The 21,555-nt window shown below is 36.4% G+C and overlaps 1 protein-coding gene across 1 annotated transcript in view; it reads left to right on the plus strand.

Moving 5' to 3' along the window:
* Positions 1–319: 319 nt before the first annotated feature.
* LPIN2 (lipin 2) overlaps positions 320–21,555 on the plus strand; it is a 93,925-nt gene continuing 72,689 nt past the window's right edge. Inside the window, exon 1 of the mRNA XM_074275957.1 lies at positions 320–458. The gene's annotated coding sequence lies outside the window, so the exon portion shown is untranslated. The remainder of the gene's footprint in view (positions 459–21,555) is intronic.

Raw genomic sequence — 21,555 nt, forward strand, 5'->3', positions numbered from 1 at the left:
CACACGGCCCGGGCTGCTTCTGCTGCTTAGCCCCGGGTCCGGGAGACACGTCACGGGAGAGGTTCGAGTTGCAGAGAAGCAGCGTACCAGAGCAGCAGCTACAGTCTGAGCTCGGGGTGGTAGAAGGAGGAGGGAAGCTCGGGAGGAGGAAGAGGAGGAGGAGGCAGAGGGATCACGTGCCTGCCGCGGCCGGGTTGAGCTGGAGGAGCGGGAGGAGGAGGAGGAGGAGGTCGAGAAGGAGGGGACAGAAGGAACCTTTGGGCTCCCTGATTACAAGCGAGCCCTCGCTCAGGGCTGCGCTCCATTCATGAAAGCCGCCCGGGTTAGCAGCAGCCTCGGCGGCTCCGGAGGCAGCAAAAGCAGCTCAGCCAGCGGCCCCTCCTCCTCCCGAGCTCCCGCATCCCCCAACCTCCTCTATTCACCTTCATCTCTCGCCCGAAGCCAGAAGGTAGACCAAGGTAAGCGAGCAGGCGAGCGCCGGTGCTGGAGGTTTGGAATTTTTGTGCGCGTCCCCCTGACCCCCCACCAACGCTGCGCTCCTAAGTTTAGTTGTCCCCCCCACCCCCATCCCACCTCCCAGCCCGCTGCCCCCGCCCCCTTGTCTGTTTCCCCCAGGTCTGTGGGCACCCGACAGGCTCGCTGCGGTTGTTCACTTTTCGGGTTTGGTGCATCTCTCTCCTCTCCCTTCTCCAAGGTGGGAGGCCCATCTCTTCTCCAAGAACAGAGAAGAAAGAGCCTGGTCCGATCCCTGGCTCTTCCCTGCCCTGAGGAAGGCCGCCCGGCCTGGGGGCTCCCGCGGAGACTCCGAGGGTGGGAGAAAGCAGGGGAGCCACTGCTTAAAAGGCTGGACGTGTGTGTGTGCTGTGTGTGTGTGTGTGTGTAAGTGTATACACGCGCGCGAGAGAGCAGGAGGGCCACAGGGCTTGGGGACCACCGGTCATCCGGGGCTGACGGCTCAGCCGCCGCGGTGGGGGGAGCGCCCTGCCGGCTGCTTGGGCTCCCGAAGAGAGCCGCGGCTCTGGCGGAGGGCTCCTTCCCGAGGAGCCTGCCAGCTCACCAGCAGCAGCAGCCGGCTCGCCCCGGCCCCGGCCTCTGCCCGGGAGGAGCGCGGCGGCGGCAGCAGCAGCAGCAGCAGAGGCGGCGGCGGTGGGTGGGTTACTCTGACTGGCGCGCCGGCGTGGACGGGAAAGGGGTTTTCAAAATTGTCCTGGGGGTGGGGGCGTGAAGGTTTTCCGTTTCCCCCGCCTCTCTGGGATTTCCGGGGACCAGAAGCTCCAATGGTGGCTGACTCTTTGCCAAGCAGGTCACGAAAGAGGAAAGAGCTCCTGGCAGACTAGGAGCGTTCTCCCGCCTCCCTCCTTTTATTCTCGCCCTGCGAGGGTACGGCTTATGATGTCCATTGTAGCGCTGGTACCAGAAGTTAGATCTTCTGGGGGCCGCGGGGGTCAGCTCGCCAGTTTCTGCTTGTTTTCACCTCAGCTGGGGGTGGGATGGGGAGGTGGCGCGGTGGCAGTTCGAGGACTGAAAGTAACTAGCTAACCAACAGGTCTCTCGCACAAACCGCTCCCCCCACCCACTCCCAGAACCTCTGCCTCCTGTGGAAAAACTGAAGTTGTGTTAGATATCAGGTTTCAGAAGGGAAGGAAGAAAGTGGAAAACATCCTCCAAACTGAATCAAAATTTTCATTTTTCTTATACTCTCATGATTCCATCAACATAAGATATATATTCATGAACTCTCCTCCCACTTCCCGGAAAGGAGCTATTAAGATTGTAAAGGCTATTGACCTCTGGATGGATTCAGTCTCCTTGCGGATTATAAATTTCCCTACTTTAAAGATCTGTGATTTCATTCATGTGTATACTTACTCCCTCCACCCTTTCAGCCTTTGAAAACGGTTGAATGCTTTTCTGTGGATTAAAAAGCAAAACCCTCGGATGCCTGTCCCTCATAGTAGTGAACTCCTAGCCAGACAGATCCAAGGGCAACAGACGGGACCGTGGGGGAAGACTTACAGTAAAGTTCTTCCCGCTTGGTTGGACGTTTTGGAACCCAGGGTCAAATAGGATCCAGGATGAGGCAATTTTAATGTAAGATTTTAATGAAATTTAGGTCTCCTATTGCAAACAAATTACTCTATGGTTGGGGGTCTAGATGTGAATGCAGCTTCATTTAAAAAATTACCTCCATATTCTACTTCTCCCTTTGCGTTTACAACACCTTTTCCCAACCCCAATCCAACTTAACCTAATAACCACAGCCTGTTGTTAATGTATGGTAGAACTGACAGTTACTAGAGGCGGCAGGATATCCAAAGATTGAATATAAAATAAGATCAATTTTGCTTCAAAGAGGGTCCTTGGATTAGACTTTCACCTGTTTGTGGAAATATAAAGGGTATTGAGAAAGAACTCTTTCCCATAAATATCACTTCTTCCCCCAGTTCCTTGTCACCATTTTAGAAGTAATAACCAACTTTAACTCTTAAAATGCAAATAATCCCTTAGTCTCCCAGTCATTGAGGAGAGTATGGGAACACCTGAGTTTTGGTTCTGAACTAATTGTATGACCTTACTCAGAGTTGTTTGTTTAAACCAGCATTTCTTCCCGTATTAAATTAGACTATTGAGCTATTTGCTACAAGAATTTTTAAGGATTTGTCCAATCTGCATTTTCCTGATCAATATTTAGACAATATAAGGGTCCAGGTAGATGAAAGGGTGCCAAAAAATAACATTTTGAAATTTTGCTTAGAGCCAGTTCTGTACCAGGACTCACTCCTTTAATACATAACCCTCTACTCTCAGAATTTAGGCCACTATAATTAGTACTATAGCTCAGCAACATTATTCACGAGATCATGGGATCATGGATTTAGAGCTGAAAAGAACCTTAGAGGCCATCTAGTACAATCCCTTCTTTTTAAAGATGAAGAAACTGAGGCCTATAGAGGTTTAATCACTTGCTCAAGATCACATAGCTACCAGGTAGCAGAGCCACTTCAAAATCAGGTTGCTAATTATAAATACAGCACTTTTTCTATCACAGTGATGCATTTAATTCAGTTTAACAAATTAACTATTTACCCTATGCTAAGCAGTACAGTTAGTGCTGGACATGCAGAAGAATACTTTTCCCTTCTCTTGTCAAATCAGATACTTGTTGGGAATAGTCAATTCACTGGAGTTGTTGGAAAAGTGACTATGACTATTTGTAAACATTTAATTCTAAGTAGTCAAGTCTAAAACTTGAAAAAATTAATTTTCATATATACAGTGCTATATGATGCTTATGATTTCTCTGCTACCTACATGGCATTGATTTTTTCCATTAATTGATAAGAAAACAAGACATAATCCAAGAACAAATGCTTTTAATTTGACTGTAGAGCAAAGAAGAGTTCTTAACCAGAAATTGGATTGTGAATATGGATAACTCAGATTTTTACTTAGGTCATTCAGCAAATATTTGTGTGTGTTTGTTAGAGCATTTTATGGGAGATAACAAGGTTGATTTGGTCCATGCCCTCAAGGAATTTAGATGGCTTCATTATTTTGTTTGAAATGTAACTTTCTAAAGTATATTTAAATGAAGAGGAAAAAGTTCAATCCAAAGATAGTGATTGACTTAAGAAATATCTAACTTGCTTGTCCCTTTTATTGGCACAGATGATTAGTGGATTAGAAAAGTAACATGAAGTTACCAGAAAAAATAAAGAGTGGTAAAGTTTAAAAGGTAGAGTTTGTTTTGATATTGGCACAGTACAAGCTTAAATTAATTATTTTCCAGTTAGAAATAGGAACATTTGAAAATGGACCGTTTTTTTAATATCCATCTTAAGTTAAGCCAAATGGAAGATCACTTTGGTTCCTTATAGATGTCTGAAGTTCCTCCAAAAGTCCAAGAGTTAAGATAAATAATTCCTTAGGAAAGGCAAATAGGTTTTTTGGATTTTCCTGGAGTAATGCACTCCAGTTTCCTAAGTTTATGATTTTTGGAATAATCAGGGAAGTGTCAGACCTCAATAATTTGGATTTCTCTAATTTAAAAAGTAAAATTGACATTGAAGCAGAATTCACTGTAAATTACTCTATAAGTATATAAAATAATAGTCTTTACTTTATTAACATTCTCTTAAGTGTTAGATTATTCAATATCTAACTTTTCTGACATTTCTTTATATATGTATTTTTTCAAGGAGCAACATAATAATCATTAACCTGGAAGAGATTTCTAGAATTCCCTACAATTCTGCTGCTTTCAGGAAAGCTTTGACTAAAGATTCTTCCACCTTGTTTGATAAATTATTTCAGTGCTTAAAAATCCCTAACCATTAGGAAAGTTTTGTTATTATTTTGTTCATCAACAAGCATTTAGTAAGTTCCTATTAGATTCTAAGTATAATACAAAGATATATCCATAAAAACAATTATTTCTCTATCCCCCAACCTGGTGTTCACATTCAATAGTTAAGTCTGACCTAAATTCCTCCTACTGCATTTATTTATTTATTTATTTGTATTTGGTACTTGGCTGAAAAAAGATTGCTTCCTTATTATTGCCTTTCCTTATGTGTGTGTACACACTCACCTTTGTGTATTTGCCCTCAATATAACTAGTTAGTGGCTTTGTTTTTATTGGTTTTATGATATGCATATTCTTCACTTAATAAATTATTTTACTGCCTAGCTAAGCTCTTAAAGTTTGCCTGTTTATGAAGTTACCAATACATTAATGAGTAAACATTGTTTCTTGAACTATATAACCATGACGACTATTTTTGATTAAAATATTGAGGTTTGCCCAGATTCAGTGGTTTTGATGCAATGTTGGGCTTTGTGAATTTTTCTTTGCACTCTTAAAAAAAAAAAAAGCAAAGCTTCAGGATGAACAGTTGCTTCTATTTCATTCATTCATTTATTCTGTCCCTGTGGCATCTTGGTAATCCATTTAATGACTCTGAGCTTGAGTTTTTTCACCTGTAAAATAAGTGCATTGAAATAGATGCTCTTTCAAGATCCTTTGTAGCTAGAAATCTGTGATTTTTGTTTCAATTCCCCCATCAATAAAGGGAGAGGAAAAAACTAAAAGATAATTAAGAAGTAATAGTGTTCAAATAATAGATGTTACTTTTTCATTCATTTTTAATAGATTTTTTTATTGATAGCTTTTGCTTTTACATTGCCTAGATGTTCTGTTGAATGTGGCCCTCCTTCCCCTTTTTTAGAGAGCTATTTTTTATAGTAAAGAATTTAAAACAGAACAAGAGAAGAAAAAAACAAGCAAAACCCATTCAGTTTTTATAAAGAAGAAAGCAAAACCCTGATGTTGCGCATCTGTGGCACTTTATTTCTGCAAAAATTGAGGGAGGAAGAAAGATAACTTATATCTCTAATTTGGAACCAAGGTTGTCCATTGTAGATATGCAGCATGTGTTTTTAATTATTTTCTGGTTATTATTCTTTACATTTACATGTTGTTCTCCTGTCTCTGCTTACTTCACTTTGCATTAGTTCAGATCTTTCTATGTTTCTCCATTTTTTGTGTTCATTGTATCCATTATATTCATATACCCTGTCCAGTCTTATTTCTCTGTTCCTCCCCTTCTTACATTCTTTTCCATTCTCACTGGCCTGCTAGCTATTTCCACTATACAGCATTGCATAGGTGGTCTCCAATAGGGCCTTTTACATACCCTAGCTTTATCGAAGTATATCTTAGTACAACTTCATACCTGAAACCTTTTCTTATTTTCCAGAGTGAAACTGTTAGTGCTTTCTTTCTTTTGATATTACTTTGTATTTACTTAGGTTGTATCTGTCATCTTCCTTTTCCCTAGTAAAAAAAAATCCTGTCCGCTAGGATAGGGACAGGATTGGATTGGATTTGATTTTTTGTTTTTGTTTGATTTTGGTTTTGTCTTTTTTATTCCTGGCACCTTACACAATACCTTGCACATAATACATGCTTAATAAATGTTTGTTGAATTGAAATTGAAATCCTTGATGGGATTTCATATATGAGGAAAGTGAAATATACAACTTTTTCCCCTAAGTTTATTCATCAGCCACAATTTTGAAGCTTAAAGAAAAAATAGAATAGAGGTGTTGCCTTTGTTTTGTATTCTAACTGTTGTTGTGAAAAGGGAAAAAGCCAGAAAGCTACTGAATAGAATTAACTGTGCAGCTGCCTGACAGACTGGTTACATCATCAATGTCTTTTCTGCCTTTTATTTTTAGATTCAGTACAGTGAGAATAAGGGTAGGAAAACTGACAATGTGCATATTTATTGGGTATATCTTTGAAAATACTTTATGAGAATATATGTCTCATATAATTTCAGAAACTGGAATCTATGATATATTGGAGATAGTTCAAAAGTATGAGGAAAGTACTGCTTTTTAAAGGTTTTGATTTATAGTACATGATTTTGGGAAATATAGAAATATCATCTAGTATTTATAACTATGGCATCTTATAGTTTCCAGATTTTTTCCTATTCCTTTCATTTTCAGCATCTCTGTAAAATTTGACTTCAGTATCCTCTCTGCTTTAAAGGAAAATAATTACCTTTTTTAAAAATCATACTCTCTTGTGTGTATTCAGGTAGTACATCCATTTGTTTCCTAGTATATCCTATACTTGACAACCAGATCTAAGATGTTTAAAAAGTCATTTATTGCTATAATTGATATCATAAATTTATTGAGAACTGTAAAATGATGTTATAGTAAGTAAAGTATATTTAGTGCATTTGAATTATATTGCATAAGTTTTCAAAAAAAAATTTGTCACTTCCCTGATAAAAACTTGAAGTTCATAATTATTGCTTGTCATCAAATCTAAATTCCTTTTCCTAGAAACCAAAATTCAACTGCTCCCACTACTTCTACCTATCTAACCTTACCTCCAGTTATTGTTTTCCAACTAGACCAGTTTCTTTGCTTTCTCCATTTTTGTTTGCTTTCTCAAATTTCTTCCTCTCTTTCATTTCTCTCAAATCCTCTTTCCATCTCCAGATAATCAATATTAATTATCTTCTTTGGGACTGGCTTTCTTTGACTAACTTTATTTCCACTATTTTTATTACTTTATCCTGTTGACTTTCATCAGTTGTATATTCAGTGACATAATTTTGCTCTTGTTCTAATGCTTTTTATATTTGTTTTGAAGTAATGAATGAGTGACTTATACTTAATAAATATTTATTCTGTGAATGAATATTTTGTTTTCCTAGCTAGGTAAACTCTTTGATTCAGGCTCTTGATAAATGTTGACTTGTGAAAAGAGGAATAGATATTTGATAACAATTCAAGGGGAATGGGTTAAATAGTCCAACAGAAAAGACAAACTATTAATCAGAAATTAACTTTGAAAATTCTTTTTATTTTGGAAAATGCATAGTAGAAGTAAATTTTGAGGATGTACCCACTAAGCTTACCCCTTCATATTTTTCTCTGTTGGTTGGTAATTTTGACAGTAAGAGATGATAAATGATAGAAGGGAAGAAAGGGAAAATTTTTGACCTGAATGTTGTATTTAGGAAGAAATAGAAGCAAAGTGTTCTTCATAGGGCATCATTTAAATATGACCTGGAAAAATGGACAAATACTTGAAAGTAGGGGGAATTTTTTTTTCCAAGGTCCAGAAATTGTGTGAAATCCAGAGAAAAGTAAAGGAGTTGAGGAAGGAAAAGGTAATAATTCTAAAATAACTGTAGGGATTGGAGAAGAAATGCACTAGATTTCAAATAACTATGTAGTATGTAGGCTTTTTACCAACTTTTCTTTGATGAGATACAATAATTAGGCTTCTTGGAGCCCTCTCTTTTTATTCACTCTAAATTTGTACAACTTTAGTTGTATTATTTTTGTATGTTATCTTTCTTGAAGTATTTATTAGTTCACATATACAGATAATTTCAACCCTATTTTCTTTCCTTAAACTATTCCTGCAATATTAACTATATATATTGAACTGGGTTTCTCATAGGTATCTCAACTGGAATTCATTATCTTCATACCAATTTGTGATGTCTAAATTTCCTTTTTCCTGTTGAACTTTCCATTAGTCTTTTAGTTATGCAAGTTTACATCCTCAATCATTCTTGACTCTTCCCTCCTTTCAAAATCCCCATATCCAATTAGTTGCCAAGTCTTACTAATTCTCAAATTCATCTTCTTTCTACTCAAAAGGCTACCACCCTAATTCAGGTCATACCTTCTTAGCTAGACTTTTGCAACAGTAACCTAATTGGATTCTCAGTTTCTGGCCTTGCCTCATATCATCCTTCATAAAAAATAATCTTCCTAAAGCACAACTTTGACCATATTACTTCCCTATGAACTTTCAAATAACTCTATTGCCTCTTAAAATAAAATACAAATTCTTCATCATGCTATGACCTTCACATTCTGTCTTTAGCCTATCTCTCTAGCATGTTGCACATTATTCCCTCTCATGAATTGTATATTCTAGCCAAATTGACCTAATTGTTCCACAAGTTTGGCATTCTTTCTCCTGCCTTCATGTGCTTCCTATTCTCCATGCCTGGAATATCCTTACTTTAGTGGCTGAGTGGAGGATGGATTGGAATGGGAAGAGACTTGAGGCAAGCAGACCCACCAACAGGCTGTTATGAGAATCCAGATGTGTGGTGATGAGGGGCTTACTCTAGAGTGATGTCAGTGTCTGAGAAGCAGAGGGGAGTGAATTAATAAGCATTGGCAACAGCTTGGATAGGGAGGAAGTGAGAGAGAGAAAGAATCCAAGATGCCTCCTGTGTTGCCAATCTGAGGGATTGGAAGGATGATGCTACCTTTATGATAATAGGGAAGGTGGAGGTGGGGAAAGGTATGGGGGTGGAGGAGAGAATAATGAGTTCTACTTTGGATGTAGTGAGTTTAAGATTTATGGAAGACATCTGCTTCAGAATACCTGAAAGACAAGTAGAGATGCAGATTGGTGGTCAAGAGAGAGATTGGGGAAGGAAAGATAAAAATATCCATAATCTAGTATATATTAGAAGAATAAATATTATGCAACTAGTAGTTACTGCCACTACTGCTTACCTTTGTTGTGCTTTGCTTCATTGTTCAACTAAATGCCTTCACCTAGTAGAAGGGGAAGGTTCTGTCTCTTCTAAATGTCGTATGGGAATTAGATGGGGTATTGTTACTCTGTTATCTTTTACTAGTGTCTGACTCTTTATGACCCTATTTGGGTTTTCTTGGCAGAGATATTGGGATGGTTTGCCATTTCCTTTTCCAGATTAGATGGGGTACCTGTGACTTTGTTCTGAGGAGGTGATACATTTATCTTTTCTCCAGTTCACATATTCACTCCTTAGTGAATTCTTTCCTCCTACACCCATTCACCAGAGGAGTGATGAGAGATAAGAAATAGGGTCAACTGATATGAAATTGCTCTTTGTGGGAATTTGAACCCATGACCTTGGCCTTATTACCGAATGACTCTATTTAATTGAGATAACCAGTGCTAAACCAGTGAAGAGACAAGTTAGTTGAGAGTTTACATGCTACTTGCTTCTGCATGCTTCATTATTGAGTTGTAGTGCTTGGATGTGGGTGCCATCTTCCTGAGGACAGAAATATGCTGACTTTGGTGTGTAAGGTGAGCTGTTCTTAAAAGAAAAACTGAGAGTCTTCTTGCTGAGGTCTTTATGGAAATCTTGCTTGACTAGCCAAATAGGTTAACCGTTGTCCTGTTTACATTGTCATAGGTTGTTTTAAATTAGACTGTATCCTTTCATTTCTTCCTTGCTTTCGGGCTTCTGGCTGAAGAGTTTTATGAGGGTTGTCAGACAAGGCTGCATGGGTCAGGATTTCATCAAGCTTTGGGGACAGTTTTGATAACCTGAAAGTGCAAATTCTTTCAGGGCACAGTGTTCTACATTTGTGTGATATCCTATATTTGCACACTATTGCTTTAGTTTTGTTCCTCTTTCTTGTTTTTTTAGTTACATTTAGTGAAGAATTCTGCTAAGTAATTAATGCTTATGACAAGTGAAATGCTTGTGCAGATCACTATTGTACAGAAGTTTAAAATTATATGCCACAGAATGAAAAGTTCCCAGGAGAATTTAGAAAACTGTTTCATTGACAAGGTCTTGTAAAGAGACCTTTGCTGTATATATTATGGATCTGAGATATGACAGACTAGGTAAGTCTGTCTTCTCTCTGGCTTTATCCCATACTCATTTGGAATTTTTGATGATTAAAAAAATCACTAAGAAGATGATAAATGCAATTCTTTATTATTAAATAGGCTGTTGACCCAGAAAACCTACTTATTTTTAAGTCTCATTTTTTTCCTGTATCCATGAATAAAAAGAATGGGAATATAGCCCTGCTGAAATATTACCTTGGGAAGGCATAGAGAAATATGAAAATTAAGAAAATATGTATGCTGTTTAAAGTGTGACTATAAAGTAATGTCTTTTAAAAAATGATCAACCAATACATCCAAATAAGTCTTGTGTTCTTGAAAACTTGTAATCCTAGGAAGCTCTGCTTTTGATTGTTTCAGTGATGCTGATGTTACTCAAACACAGTCAGAATTTCTCTGGTAATTGCCTTTAGAGGCTGTAGGATATAATTATTCAGCATGATCAGTGGCAGCAAATTGTTCTTTGGGTTGATTTGATTTTTGGAAATCACCAAATAATACTTGTAAGGTGAGCTGTTCTTTTGAGGATGAATATATACAAGAAAATTGAGAGACTTTTCCTGATAAGGTCTTTATGAAAGGCAAACAAGTCAAGTCTGGTTAATAAAATCAGTGATCATATTGGGCAATATCATTTAGTTGTGACTGTAAAATGAGATCAATTCTTCTTGCATTAGTTATGAACTTGCTATAAAGGTACTTCTAAAAAAAGGAGTTGCCTCCCCTCACCCCTCACCAAAAAGTAAGCTACAGTAACACTTATTGTTTTGAGTATGATGAGATGGCTATCAGTAGATAGAAGGCTGAACCTAGAGTCAGGAAGATTCAAGTTTAAATTTGGCCTCAGACACTAGTAGCTATGTAACTTTGGGCAAGCCATCTGACCTCACTGTGCCTCAGTTTCCTCAACTATAAAGAATCATAATTATAGCACTTACCTCATAGGGTATTGTGAAGATAAAACAAGATAAAAGAATGAAGAGCTTAGCACAGTGCTTAGCATATAGTAGGTGCTATAAAAATTAATATTTCCTCCTTCTATTAGAAAAGGGAAATGTCTATAACTAGGTCAGAGGGGAGAAAAATTCCTCTTTACAGTTGAATGAGATACACATATGCATATACATATATATGTATACATATATGTGTGGATATCATGAAATATGAAATAATGGGATTTTAAAATTGGAAAGGACCTGAAAAATTATTTTATTCAATACTTTTATGATATAGATTAGAAGACTATAGTGCTGTAAAGCCATACATTTTGCTCCAAGTCACATACTTAATTATTGGTAGAGATAGAATTCTTGGTACCATGTTCTTCCCACTGTACCATGCTGTCAGAAAGAGTCATGTTTTTGGTTTTGCTAAGAGAAATCTTTATTGTTGTGGCTATAGATTAAATTTATCAAATTTATAAAATTAATATGACATTCCATAGGAGGGTGGTTTTTCCATTAACCCTCAGAATAAGGGGCAAAGGTATTGCAACAAAACCATAATGAGAGAACTTTTTGTCTTTCTCTAATATTGTTATCTCTAGATAACAATAATGGAAACAATTTTTCAGATATCTCAAAAGTTGCTCTCATTTTTCAGAGGCTAAATACATCCTAGCAAGTTAAAATTCAGACATTGTAAACATTTGGCCCTGGAGAGTAACATTAATAACTTTTTTTTACTATCACATCTGCTGTTGGGTCATTTTTGCTTTTGTCTTTTAAAGACAAAGAGAGATTATAGAGACCACTAGCTGGCACAGTGAATAGACAGAATGCTAGAATTGAAGGCAACAAGACTTGAGTGTGAATCTTCCCCCTGATACTTATTTTGTGACCCTGAATACTCTGCTTTAGTTTCCTCATCTGTAAAATGGGGATTATAATAGCACCTACTTCCCAGGTGGTCACAAGAATAAAATGACATATTATTAATGCACTGCAAACCAGTGCTCTATAAATGCTAAACTCATATTAGTAGTCTTGTTGCTGTTGTTATGTGTACCTATAATTACTAAATTTTGTATTTATTAAAACTTATCAAATGTACATCTCTGCCCCATTATAGAATAATAGATGATAAATTTAAAGCTGGGAGGTACCTTAGACAATCTAGTCTAACAACTTTACTTGTTTTAAATGAAGAACTAAAGCCCAGAAATGTGAAAGGACTTCATAGATAGTAAATGGCAGAACTAGTACTTCAAGTCTAGTGTTCTTTCTACTGGATCACATTGCATTTCTTTCTTTTTTTCTCTTTCTTTCCTTTTTTTTTTTTTTTTTTTTTTTGTGAGGCAACTGGGGTTAAATGACTTGCTTATATTACTCAGCTAGGAAGTGTTAAATGTCTAAGACTGGATTTGAACTCGGTTCTTCCTGACTCCAGGGCTGATATTCTATCCATTGTGCTACCTAGCTGCCCCCCCATGTTGCTTTTCATACTTTTTTTTTTTTTTTGTATTTTTTCTTCTTATAATGTCTAAAAGGAATCAAGCTAATACATTTAAATACTGGAGGATAGATGGCTACCTTGTTAAAACATGTAATTTCCTAAATGAAATAAAGAAATTCTTTGGTTAGCATTTTAATTTGGAAGAGATGGATGCATGAGATTATGTTGATGGTCATAGATTATTACTTATTAACTCACATGAATGGAAAATTTCGATTTTTTTCTGAACTTTTGGAGTATAAGTTCCTAAAATGCTTGTTCGCTGATTTTGTACTTATAGATATTATTTATGAGACACTCTCCAACATTACTTAATGAATGGAGTGTTAGACATGGATTCAGAAAGAATGGATTCAAGGCAGTGTGTCTCTGACACACTGGCTATGTGATCATAAACAAGAATTTAACACGCACTCGTGCACACACACGCGCGCACACACACACACACACACATACACACACATACACATTCTAAGAACTGAAGAAGTTGTTTTCATGAAGGAAGGAGTCAGTTAGTCAATAAACATATATTAAGTATCCTGTTATGTGCCAGGTACAGTATTATGTGCTGGGGATACAAAAAGAGGGGGAAAACTGCCTTCAGCAATCTCAAAATCAAATGAAATTCCTATGTTAAGAAAAATCACAGGTTCTGATATTGATAGATTATTTATATAATAAATATTATTGCATATTTCATTACTTCAAAAGACCCATAATTTCATTTGTTAGCACTCTCTTCACTAACAGTTTCAAAAATACTCCATACCTTAGTAAATGGTTTCATGAGTTGCTTGGCTGAATACATATTCACTTGGTTGGCTGAACTTTTTTTAGGTTCTTGTACTTACTTAAGTTTTGACTGGTCAGTCTGTTACTGGGCTTTTACCCAAAGCATTAGCTTTGTCAAATGCATAAAATACATAGGATTACAAAGGAAATTAATCAGAAGCAGCTAGTAGCACAGTTTATAGTGCTGGGCTTGGAGTCAGAAAAACCTGCATTGAGATCTGGTCTCAGACACTAGCTGAGTGGTTCTGGGCAAATCATTTATATTCTATCTGCCTCAATTTCTTCACCTATAAAATGGGGATCATGATAGCATTTATTCCTGGAATTGTTGTGATGATGAAATGAAATAATATTTGTAAAGCACCTAACATAATGCCTGACACATAGAAAGCAGTTACAAAATGTTTCCTTCATTTCTTCCTTAGACCTTAGTTCTGCTGGCTCTGGATGAACTTAACATACCCTTAGGCCATAGAGAAGCTTTAGAGAATATTTTTAGTCCTGCAGTGGAATGTTAGATATCTGACATTCCAAAAGAGATGATGTGATTTCTTTTAGGACACTATGGGTGAATTCTAACTCTGAATGGCTAATGAAAATAGGATTTCAAGTATTGTACTCTATAAAGTAAAGGAGAAGATTATCAGCTTCTTAATTCCAAAGAGTTCCAGTGTTTTTGAGGTTCTCCATATTACCTAAATATGATACCTATGAGCATCAGATAGCTAGCTAGAGTACCTGCCCTTGCTTGCTGTCTAATTTGGATTTACCTTCCCTCTTTTCCCTTTCCTTCTGCTAGTTCTGTGTCAGAAACTACTTTCTTATTTTCAACTAGTCACTCTTACCTTTAAAAGATCAAGGTCTCCCATTTCATCCAAGGCCATCTCCAATCGTCTTGATCTATAACTTTCCACTGGACCCAGATGGCTCTAGAAAAAAAAGTGTGGTCAGTGATCTTGCATACCCCTCCCTCACTTAAATTCAGTTCACTCACATGCCATAGCATCACCTCCCTGATGTCATGGTCATCTTCAAGAACAATGGACAAATAACAACCCCACTTCTCAAATTGGTGCAGAACTGGCTTATGTTGGGAGGATTTACCATGCCTGGTGTTTACCTCCTTCTCACCTCCATGACTTTTGAGACCAAGCAGAACAAATCTAAACCTTCTCTTCCATATAATAGGCCCAATCTTAATGCCTTCCAAAATAGAGCGTACTGACCAAAGGTTCTTAAATTGGAGTCTGTAAATTTGTTTTGTTATGTTTTTTAAATATATTTTGATTTTTTTTCAATGTGATTGATTTCCTTTGTAATCCTATGTATTTTATGCATTTGAAAACTTTATTCTGAGAAGGAATCTGTAGACTTCATTAAATTACCTAATGAGTCCATTTTAAAAAGAAAAGTTTAGAATCCCTGCATTAGGCTAAAGTGTCCCTTGAGTGACCAAAAGCTGAAATTGTGTCTTCTCCCGGTGGGGGAGAATTATTCCATTTTCAGAGATAGATTCCCAATGTCTGAAGTTGAAACTCTAAATTCATTTTTTAATTGAAACATTGTTACACAGAGTGGTTAGAGTCTGCAGGGCAGTTAATACACTGTTTTACTTCAGGTATTCTGTGGATTGAATAGGCTTTTGTGGTTGGGCTTGGGAATCATTGCTTAACATAGTTTCCATTAGAAACTTCATTGAGTTTTATAACTGATTTACAAATAAGCTCCTGTTTTGTGAAACCACACATTATTCTTGCTTCTCAATGTGAAGGAATTATCTGAGAGAAGATACCTAAAATCAAAAAGTTTGGGTTCCAGTCTTGTATCACCAACTACTTGTTGCACTTTTAGAATTAGTCCCATAGGTATCTCACATTCAGAACATCCAAAACAGAATCCATTGCCTTTTCCTCAACCTTCTGCCTCTGGACTTCCTCATTCCTGACAAGGGCACCCACATCTTTTCAATTCCTTCAAGTCTCAGCTGAGAGCTCTTTGGTGCCAAGCTGATAGTGCTTTCTTTCCCCTCTACATTGTATCAACTCTACATAGTTTGTAAACAGTTATCTCTTTCACATTGCAACTTTACTCATCAGGGTTTCAATATTGCTGGTTGGCATGAGAAATTAAATGGGAATTTGGGGGGAGTTTTGCAGAAGTCAAAGACAACATGGAAAAAGCTTAGAAACTCAGAAATGCATAAAATGTATGTATATATTGTATAATATCAACATATTTTATCTTTTAATACTATAATAATTCAGACTTTTTCTCTGACATAAAGGGAAGGCCAAAATTTTTGACATGGATTTTCAAGATAACTAGAGTGGTGGTGGTAGGGGGGGGAGATGGGGTGTACCACACCCCTAATCCTTGAGATGTAGAAAAGATATATTTATGTATATGATCATCCCCTCCATTAGACCACAAGCTTCTTGAAGTCAGGGGCTGTTTTTACTTTGTACACAATACTTAGTCCATAAGGATAGAGATAGGGAGGGTACCTTTGATTTCACTGATGGGGATCTTCTGGGATAGTAGTATTTTCTCTATGACTTAGCTTGAGCATTGAGGTTAAAAAACATTCCAGAGTCACACATCCAATATTTGGCAGAGGTGGAATCTGAGCTCACATCTTCCCAACTTTGAGACTGGCTAATTAATAATTAATAATTTGAGACTGTCTTTAGAGGCCTAGCAATAGTAATCCATATTCAATGCTTGTAGATTGTTTTTCAAATGGGCCAGAAAACAAATTGGTTTCACTCTGAATAGAACTGAAACAAGAATGCCTTTGAAGCGAAAAATAATTTTGCATTGTCTTTCATTAGTTATGAAGTATGAGACTTTTGACTGTCTTTATAGTTTGTAACTATCTTTTTGTGTTTCTTTTATTTGATATACCCAGATGATAAAATTTTTCATAACTGTATCATTGTATTTTATGCACTTGGGGCTATCTTGGCAAGTTTTTCAAACCTCATATTGACTTTTCAAGTTACTGTAGAAAGTCTAAAACACTTGGGCATTTTGTTCTCAAGAAATACTCTAACCTTTTCCTTATCACAATCTCTTGAAGAGTTTTAAACAGAAATGTCCCCTTCCTTCAGAAAAAGAGTGAGCTTGAGATCTACAACAAATTGCCCATCAAGTTATTGGGTAGCTTGGCTCAGGATATTGGAGCGTGGACCTGAAGGATCCTTTTGTTGTCAAATTCAGGGTTTCTTAACTTTTTGTTTGTCATGAAGGCCTTTGACAGTCTGTTGAAATCTATGGATCCTTTCTCACAATAATATTTGTAAATAATTGAAGGAAATGATAAAATTTCAGTTAGAGGTTAGTGAAAATAAAGATGTATTTTCTCTCCCTTCATGTTAGATTTTTTGGGAATTTGTGGGTCCTAACTTAAGGACTTCTGTTCTAAATGGATTTAGGAGAATAAAAAAATTCTGAAGTAAGAGGCATGATGGAGGAAGCTAGATGACTTTTCAGGGTGACTTTTTTATGTGGATTCTTCTAGGCCAGCCCTAACTTTACTTTGGGTGATGTTTTAAAAGTTTGAAAGACATAGTTTCTGGCTAATTAATAATTTTATTAGCAAAATGAGCATCTTATTACTAAAGGGTCATTGATACTCTTGAATACCAAAGATCTCTTACAGCAGTGGGCTCACAGTTGACATGTCTTTGGAAGAGTGGGAAGTCCCAAGGGTGATAATCAATTCTGATTGGTTAACAATTAATGAGAGAGAATGGGTATTTTAAGGAGAGGTAGACCTATTCTAATGAGGGTCTTATTATGACACTACACACTCAAATCTTGGTCAAAGAGACTTATCCATTTTCATACCACCTGTCTGACAAAAGTAAGAATCCACATTTCCTAGACCTAAGCAAACACAATGAACAGGAATCTGCCTAATCCCCTAAGCTTAGATTTTCTTTCTTGTTTTTGATTGGATCTTAGCCTAGGGTAAATCTTTGCTCAAGATTTCCCACTTTGATTGATTTCTGGATGAGGAAGTAGAAAAGGAGAAAAACATTGATCCTAATTCAGTAATTAGCTATTAAGCATAATAGAAAAATGGTCTTATCTGACATTTGCTGAGACTCAAGCTTTCATTTCATTTCCTGGCCATTTGCATGCCACATGATGGGTGCATGCTGGGTGGTTCTAGTATTCTTATCCTTTCTAATACCTTTTAGGTATTGTCTAGGATGTAAGGTTCTTAAAGTCAAGGAGTATCTTGCTTGCTCATATTTGTTTCTTCAGAACTTAGCATAATGCCTGACAGAGAAAGACTTTAATAAATGATCTAATTGTCTTTTAATCTGTCTATCCATTGGGTGGACGTGATTTTTCAACTCTACTCTTCTCTCAGTTAAATATGGTGATAAATGCCAGGAAAAGTTTGGATGAATTGTAGAATATTAAACTGGAAGGATCTTAGAGAATCAGACTTAGTCTTCATTTTACATGTAAGGAAACTGCGGCCTAGAGAGATTAAATGACTTGCCCAAATCACATAGCTAATTACTGGTACAGTGGAAACCAAAACCTAGGTCTCTATTATACTCTAATGAAAGTAGTCTCTGGAAAATCAACATAGCATAACCTAATGATAGTTCATGAGCTACTGCCATCTTTTACATAAAAAGAACCAAATATTATTTTAAAAATACATCCAAAGACAACTAAGTAGTATAATAGAATTATCTTTAGATAAAAAATATTCTCTGTAACTACAGGTCAAGTGAAATAACATAGCTGCCCATTTTTCTGACAGAGGACAATGGGTGTTCCTATATGCTGTGGCATCTTAAAGTAGGATAAAAGCAGGATAAATTGGTAAGAAGCTCTTCCATCAGCAGGTGGATGAGTGCTTTAAGAACACACAAAAACAGTAGTATGAAGGATTTCTCTTAGCTTTGGGAAATTTTTTCATCTTTTCTGAAAAAGATTATATATTTTTGAGTCTTTTGAGATAACTTTCCATCTGCTCTCTCACTTTTCTTTTTTATCCTACCTGCAATTTAATCTGTATAGATGGGACCTCCCAGTAAAGACCTTTCACTACCGGTGAAAAATCAGCATTTTTCATGTATCTTATATTCTTAGAGCAAAGCCTGGGGCATTGGAAGGTCAAGTGATTATCCAGGGGTATACAGCCAGTCTGTGCCAAAAATAAGATTTGAACCTCACCCTCTCTGATTTTGAGCCTAGCTCTTTATCTACTATATATATATATATTACCTCTCAGTCATTATAAAGGATAAATGATTTCCCACCCTTCACAAAGGTTTTAGAAATATGTTTTACTTCTTTGAAGTATGGCCAGAAGCATAGCTCATGGGCATTGTTGTAATTGAAAACAAACAAAATTTTTAAAAATTAATAATAAAAGAAACCTAATTGTACTTAAACTGTGACCTTGTTATCAAGAATGTGACAGGTACCTTTTATTCCTCAAAAGGGAGATAGAAGAAATATGTGTAAGCTAATTCCCTCATTGCTGGGTGTGTCTGAGTATCTCAAAATCCTCTAGAATGTTTTGGTTATAGGGCTGGGGGAAGAAAACGTCAGAGAGAAGCTTTGGAATTCATTACACCTGGAGCTTTTGAAGAAAAACCTATGGCATCTTGGGAGCCATGGGAAAGGGAGAATAGGAGAAGCTTACTAAAAGTTAGAATGGGAAAGAATGTCATTGGGTGAATTCTTTCTCTTCTACCTTTTTCTCCTCCCCTTTCCCTCCCCTTATAAATTTGTCACTGTGAACCAAAGTTCTGCTCACTCCATTCCATTTTGCTTATAACTTTGCCTGCCATTTTGGTTCAGGACAGTTTTCATTAATTGATTTTTAAGAAGTATCTAATTGAATTTTGAAATATGTATCATATTAACCTAGTGATATTTCTACCCAAACTCTTATTTTTATATAATCCAATTTGATTTTTTTTTGAAAGTCCAGTATATGGTATTTTCTTTCATAATAATAATGTTATTGACAACCTTGGACTCCAGTGAACCCAAGTATATCAAATGAGATTGATAATTGTAAAGCACTTAACATAGTCCTTGGAACATAATAAATGTTATATAGATGTTAGCTATTATTACGTTTGGGAGGAGTAGTACTGGAGTCAATAGATAGAAGTGGAAGAATTGTGTAAAAGATTAATCTTTTATCCCAGTGAAGCCTACCATTTCTTTTGTATCTTCTTTCTCATTCCTAAGCTGTCCAATTATGGTGGGTGTGTTCATGTTTTTGAACATAAGAATATGAATTAGGAAGACCCTCTACTACTAAATTTGTGACTTGGGTCCATCATTTAACCCATCTGTGCTCCTGAATTCCTTATCTGTAAACTGAGGAAGTTAGACTAGGTGGCCTGCAAAATACTTTCTAGAAATAAATCTATAATATTGTGATGCCCTTTTCAAAATCTCTAAAGTTCTAGGATTTGTACAATTTTCTTACCTTTTTTTCCTCTCCTCCTTTTGCATTTTTCTCCTTCCTCTTTTTTTGGCATTCTCCTTTGTTCATTATCCTTTTGATTTTTCCTTTCTCCTATTTGCATATAATCATAGATTTGGAATTGTAAATGACCTTTGAAATGATCTAGTTTGAGCTCTCGTTTAGTTTAACTCTCATTTGAAAATTGAAGAAACTGAGACTTAATGACACACAGATTATACAAGAATAAAGCAAAAACAAAGAATAGATTTGAGCATGAATCTTCTTACTCCAAATTCACTATACTATTTTATGATTTTATCCTAAATTTATCTTTGGCCACATTTTCTCTTCCCTATTGTCACTTTCTCTTCTTTCTTTTTCTTCCTTTCTTTACATTTATTTTTTCCCCTTTTTTATCTTAATGAACTTCTACCATCCTGTTCCTTGTGTCTTCCCTCTCCCTTTTTTTTTTTTTTTTTTTTTTTTTTCTCTCTCTCTTTTAGTCTTTGGCTTCCGTGTCCCAGGTTAGATTTTCTGTTGCTGCCATCTAATGTTAGGAACAAAAAAGTACAGCATGGCACAACTGAGAAATCTCAACAGTTTTATAATTATTGTATAATGATTAATTTTTAATGATCATTTTTCCACCGTGAAAGAGATTTGTATGCTATCTATATTCCCCATGCTGTATATTTAACTAGATTGTGAGCTTCTAGAAGGAACTTTTTGATACATTCTTAGCACTTCTGTATTATCTCTTAAAATCTATTGCATAAAATTAGATCTCTTTTGATACTTTTTTCTTATTGACTTTTTTTTTAGTGACTGATTATTTTGATGTTCAACTGTATGCTTTATTCTGTAACCCTTATCTCTTAGTGGTTTGTGATATGGAGGCAGTCTTTACAAATAATTTTCCTTACAAATATTTAGTAATTAATAATAACTAATATGATAAAAGCTGATAGTTATATAATACCTACTATATGCCAGCCATGGCACTAAGCATTTCACAGTTATTACATTATTTGAATCTCACAGCAAGCGTGTGAGGTTAGTGTTATTATTATCTTCATTTTACAGATTAAGAAACTGAGACAGAAGCTGAGTTAACTTGTTCAGGATCATATAACTAGGAACTAGTTTTGAATTTGTTTTCTTGACTCCAGGTTCAGCACTCTAGCTAAGAGGGTGCCTAGCTGCCTTAATTTTGTCTGTTATGAGAAGTATAAGAATTCTTTTGATGCATGGAGTTATAATGAGTATCAACTCTCTCATAATAGAATGATGTTGGTCTGGAAAAAAGATGACTTTGTGGTCTTGGGAGCTCCAAAGCTACTGACTCGCTGTATGACCTTAGTTTTTATACCTGTAATGAGGACTAGATGACCTTTTCAACTCTTATATTATCATTGACTCTGTGTTAGGTGAAATTTTTCTATAATATTAATTTTTTCCTGGTGTAGAATTTGCATCTCACCTCATTACAGTGACCCCACTGAGTTGTCTACACTAACTTCATTGGAGTTTCTGGGTTTGAATGAATTGTAATTTTAGGATCTTCTTCTCTACATTACCTCCCCCCCACCTTTAAAAACAAAACAAATATACATTCATTTTTTTTAAAAGGAGAATTGAAAAACATCTCTTTAACAGAAAATTA

The sequence above is a fragment of the Sminthopsis crassicaudata genome, chromosome 1 (genome assembly GCF_048593235.1).
Source record: "Sminthopsis crassicaudata isolate SCR6 chromosome 1, ASM4859323v1, whole genome shotgun sequence".
Classification (NCBI taxonomy): domain Eukaryota; kingdom Metazoa; phylum Chordata; class Mammalia; order Dasyuromorphia; family Dasyuridae; genus Sminthopsis; species Sminthopsis crassicaudata.